Raw genomic sequence first — 6,000 nt, forward strand, 5'->3', positions numbered from 1 at the left:
ATGAGTTCCGGCAACACGACGGCGTGGTGATAGTGGTGGTGAAGAACAATATCCGCAGGGCTTCGCCAAGCACAACGAACACTATGACGGAGGATAAACTAGAGGGGCGGGGTTGCTGGCACACGACTTGGTAAATCTTGATGTGTTCCGGGTGCTAGCCCTGCCCCTCTATTTATATGTTGAGCCCTGGGGTCGTTTCTTGGAGAAAGAGCATCCTCAAAGACGGTTTAGCCCGCAAGGCAACAGTCCTTCTTAGACTCCAGGAGCAGACGCCAGTCCCTAGCGTCTCGCCTCTTTGGCTCCCGCAAAACTGCCTTTTGCACCTTCCTAAAGCCCCGTGGGCTTTACCCCTTGTCCCAAATAGAGTGTTCTCGTACCCGAACATTTTGGGAAACATCGAAACCCCTTCCAGTAAATTCTAGAACCCTTCCAGAGACCAAACACTATTATCCCATATATCAAATTTTACCTTCGGACTATTCCAGAGCTCCTCATCATGTCCGTGATCTCATCCAGGACTTCGAACAACATTCATAACTCATATAATACTATATCATCAACGGATGTTAAGCGTGCGGACCCTACGGGTTCGAGAATGATGTAGACACGACCGAGACGCTTTTTCGGTCAATAGCCAATAGCAGGTCCTGGATGCCCATATTGGTTCCTACATATTCTACGAAGATCTCTATCGGTCGAATCTTTATGACAACTTACATAGTTTTTGTCCGCTGGTATGTTACTTGCCCGAGATTCGATCGTTGGTATCTCCATACCTAGTTCAATCTTGTTACTCGCAAGTCTCTTTACTCGTTCCATAATGTATTGTCCTGTAACTAACTCCTTAGTCACTTTGCTTGCAAGTTTCTTGTGATGTTGTATTATCGAGAGGGCCCAAAAATACCTCTCCGTCACACGGAGTGACAAATCCCAATCTTGATCCATGCCAACCCAACAGGCACCTTCAGAGATATCCGTAGAGCACCTTTATGATCACCCAGTTACGTTGTGACATTTATTGGCACACAAGGCATTACTCTGGAGTCCGAGAGTTGCATGATCTCATGGTCGAAGAAACCTGTATTTGACATTAATAAAGTAGTCACAATAAACTGAACGATCATATGCTATGCTAACGGCTGGGTCTTGTCCATCACATCATTCTCCTAATGATGTGATCCCGTTATCAAATGACAACTCATGTCTATGGTTAGGAAACCTTAACCATCTCTAATCAACGAGTTAGTCTAGTAGAGGCTCACTAGGGACACGGTATTTGTTTATGTATCCACACATATATTTAAGTTTCCAGTCAATACAATTCTATCATGAATAATAAACCTTTATCATGAATAAGGAAATATAATAATAATAACTTTATTATTGCCTCTAGGGCATATTTCCATCAGTCTCCAACTTGCACTAGAGTCAATAAACTAGATTACATTGTAATGAATCTAACACCCATTGAGTCTTGGTGCTGATCATGTTTTGCTCGTGGAAGAGGCTTAGTCAACGGGTCTGCTACATTCAGATCTGTATGTACTTTACAATTTTCTATGTCTCCATCCTCGACATATTCACTAATGGAGTTGAAGCGTCGCTTGATATTTTTGGTTTTCTTGTGAAACCTGGGATCCTTAGCAATGGCAATTGCTCCAGTCTTGTGACAAAAGATTGTCATTGGACCCAATGCACTGGGTACTACCCCTAGGTCGGATATGAACTCCTTCATCCAGACTCCTTCATGTGTTGCTTTCGAAGCAACTATGTACTCCGCTTCACACGTAGATCCCGCCACGCCGCTCTGCTTAGAACTGCACCAACTGACAGCTCCACCATTTAATATAAACATGTATCTGGTTTGCGAGTTAGAGTCATCTGGATCTGTATCGAAGCTAGCATCGATGTAACCCTTAATGACGAGCTCTTCGTCACCTCCATAAACGAGAAATATATCCTTGGTCCTTTTCATGTACTTCAGGATATTCTTGACCGATGTCCAGTGATCCACTCCTGGATTACTTTGGTACCTCTCTGCTATACTTATGGCAAGACACACATCAGGTCTGGTACACAGCACGACATACATTATAGAACCTATGGTGGAGGCATAGGGAATGACTTTTATTCTCTCTCTATCTTCTGCCATGGTCAGGCTTTGAGTCTTACTCAATTTCACACCTTGCAAAACAGGCAAGAACCCCTTCTTGGACTGATCCATTTGGAACTTCTTCAAAATCTTATCAAGGTATGTGCTTTGTGAAATTTCTATTAAGCGTTGCTACCTCTTGAGCTTGCGTTGGTTTTCCCTTGAAGAGGAAAGGGTGATGCAGCAAAGTAGCATCAGTATTTCCCTCGGTTTTGAGAACCAAGGTATCAATCCAGCAGGAGACAACGTACAAGTCACCGAATACCTGCACAAACAATCAACAACTTGCACCCAACGCGATAAAGGGGTTGTCAATCCCTTCACGGTCACTTGCAAAAGTGAGATCTGATAGAGATAGATAAACGGTAAAGTAAATATTTTTGGTATTTTTGGTTTATAGATTGGAAAGTAAAGATTGCAAAATAGTAGATCGGAAACTGGCAAGATGTAAATGAGATTCAATAATATGGAAAAGAAACCCGGGGGGCATAGGTTTCACTAGTAGCTTCTCTCAAGATAGCAAATATTACGGTGGGTGAACAAATCACTGCCGAGCAATTGATAGAAAAGCGCATAGTTATGATGATATCTAAGGCAATGATCATGAACATAGGCATCACGTCCGTTTCAAGTAGACTGACTCTGGCCTGCATCTACTACTATTACTCCACACATCGACCGCTATCCAGCATGCATCTAGAGTACTAAGTTCATAAAGAACAGAGTAATGCATTAAGTGAGATGACATGATGTAGAGGAATTAACTCAAGCAATATGATGAAAACCCCATCTTTTTATCCTCAATGGAAACAATACAATACGTGCCTTGCTGCCCCTATTGTCACTGGGAAAGGACAATGCAAGATTGAATCCAAAGCTAAGCACTTCTCCCATGGCAAGAAAGATCAATCTAGTAGGCCAAACTAAACCCATAATTCGAAGAGACTTGCAAAGATATCAAATCATGCATATAAGAATTCAGAGAAGAACCAAATAATATTCATAGATAATCTGATCATAAATCCATAATTCATCAGACTCGGCAAACACACCGCAAAAGAATATTACATCGAATAGATCTCCAAGAACATAGAGGAGAACATGGTATTGAGAATCAAAGAGAGAGAAGAAGCCATCTAGTTAATAACTATGGACCCGAAGGTCTGTGGTAAACTACTCACGCTTCATCGGAGGGGTAATGGTGTTGATGTAGAAGCCCTCCATGATCGAATCCCCCTCTGGAAGGACGCATGAAAAGGTCCCTAGATGGGATCTCACGGGTACAGAAGGTTGTGGCAGTGAAAAAGTGGTTTCGTGGCTCTCTTGGATGTTTTCAAGGTATAAGAGTATATATAGGCGAAGGAACTAGGTCAGGAGAGCTACGAGGGGTCCACGAGGGTGGGGGCGCGCTCTCCTGCCTTGTGGCTTCCTCGTTGCGTCTCCGACTTCATCTCCAAGTCTTCTGGTTTGCTTTTGGTCCAAGAAAGATCATCACGAAGGTTTCATTCCGTTTGGACTCCGTTTGGTATTCCTTTTCTGCGAAACTCTAAAATAGGCAAAAAAAAACAGAAACTAGCACTAGGCTCTTGGTTAATAAGTTAGTCCCAAAACTAATATAAAATAGCATATAAATGCCTATTAAACATCCAAAACAGATAATATATTAGCATGGAACAATCAAAAATTATAGATACGTTGGAGACGTATCAAGCATCCCCAAGCTTAATTCCTGCTCGTGCTCGAGTAGGTAAATAATAAAAATAGATTTTTTGATGTGGAATGCTACCTAACATATTTATCCATGTAATTTTCTTTATTGTGGCATGAATGTTCAGATCTAAAAGATTCAAGACAAAAGTTTAATGTTGACATACAAATAATAATACTTCAAGCATACTAAGAAAGCAATCATGTCTTCTCAAAATAACATGGACAAGGAAAGCTATCCCTACAAAATAATATAGTCTGGCTATGCTCTATCTTCATCACACAAAATATTTAAATCATGCACAACCCCGATGGCAAGCCAAACAATTATTTCATACTTTTGATGTTCTCAAACTTTTTCAATCTTCATGTAATACATGAGCGTGAGCCATGGATATAACACTATAGGTGGAATAGAATGGTGGTTGTGGAGAAAAAAAAGGAGAAGATAGTCTCACATCAACTAGGCGTATCAACGGGTTATGGAGATGCCCGTCAATAGATATCAATGCGTGTGAGTAGGGACTGCCATGCAACGGATGCACTAGAGCTATAAGTGTATGGAAGCTCAAAAAGAAACTAAGTGGGTGTGCATCCAACTTGCTTGCTCACGAAGACCTAAGGCATTTTGAGGATGCCCATCATTGGAATATACAAGCCAAATTCTATAATGAAAATTCCCACTAGTATATGAAACTGACAAAATTGGAGACTCTCTATCATGAAGATCATGGTGCTACTTTCAAGCACAAGTGTGGTAAAAGGATAGTAACATTGTCCCTTCTCTCTTTTTCTCTCATTTTTTTTATTTATTTGGGCCTTCTCCTTTTTTATGGCCTCTTTTTTCTTGTCCGGAGTCTCATCCCGACTTGTAGGGGAATCATAGTCTCATCATCCTTTCCTCACATGGGGCAATGCTCTAATAATGAAGATCATCACACTTTTATTTACTTACAAGTCAAGAATTACAACTCAATGCTTAGAAATATGACTCTATGTGAATGCCTACGGCAGTGTACCAGGATGTGCAATGATTCAAGAGTTACATGTATGATAAAATTATGAACGGTGGCCTTGCCACACATACAATGTCAACCACATGATCATGCAAAGCAATATGACAATGATCGAGCATGTCATAATAAATGGAACGATGGAAAGTTGCATGCCAATATATCTTGGAATGGCTATGGAAATGCCATAATAGGTAGGTATGGTGGCTGTTTTGAGGAAGGTATATGGTGGGTGTATGGTACCGGCGGAAGTTGCGTGACACTAGAGAGGCTAGCAATGGTGGAAGGGTGAGAGTGCGTATAATCCATGGACTCGACATTAGTCATAAAGAACTCACATACTTATTGCAAAAATCTATTAGTTATCAAAATTAAGTACTACGCGCATGCTCTTAGGGGGATAGATTGGTAGGAAAAGACCATCGCTGGTCCCGGACCGCCACTCATAAGGAAGACAATCAATAAATAAATCATGCTCCAACTTCATCACATAATGGTTCACCATACGTGCATGCTACGGAAATCCAAACTTTAACACAAGTACCTCTCAAATTCACAACTACCCTACTATCATGACTCTAATATCACCATCTTCATATCTCAAAACAATCATAAAGAATCAAACTTCTCATAGTATTCAATGCACTTTCACTACTGGAATCAGCTACTTTGCCATCTACCAGATCTTTGCCGTCCGCTAACGGACGGCAAAGAAGCTCTTTGCCATCAGCTACCGAAAAGCAGATGGCAAAGAAAGAGCTGACGGTAAAGAATGTCTTTGCCATCAGCCATCTCTTTGCCGTCAACTAGCGGACGGCAAAGAATCTTTGCCGTCCGCTGGCTGATGGCAGAGAGGGAGGTGTCACCCACTAACAGGAAAACTTAACGTCCCCCTTCTTTGCCGTCCACAGTAGACGACAAAGATAGAACAAAAGCTAACGGCAAAGGCACGGCGGACGACAAAGGCTAACCTAACTAACGGCCGAGCCCCCCGCCCGTTACTCTCTCTATTTCTTCCTCTCTCCTCCCCGATGCCCACATCGATCCACACCCACCGCGCCGCACCCGCCGCCCGGCGCCGCCCCCGCCACCACCCCTGCTCCCGCCGCCCTGTGCCGCCCCCGCCCC

This window comes from Triticum dicoccoides, unplaced genomic scaffold (genome assembly GCF_002162155.2).
Source record: "Triticum dicoccoides isolate Atlit2015 ecotype Zavitan unplaced genomic scaffold, WEW_v2.0 scaffold16939, whole genome shotgun sequence".
NCBI lineage: Eukaryota > Viridiplantae > Streptophyta > Magnoliopsida > Poales > Poaceae > Triticum > Triticum dicoccoides.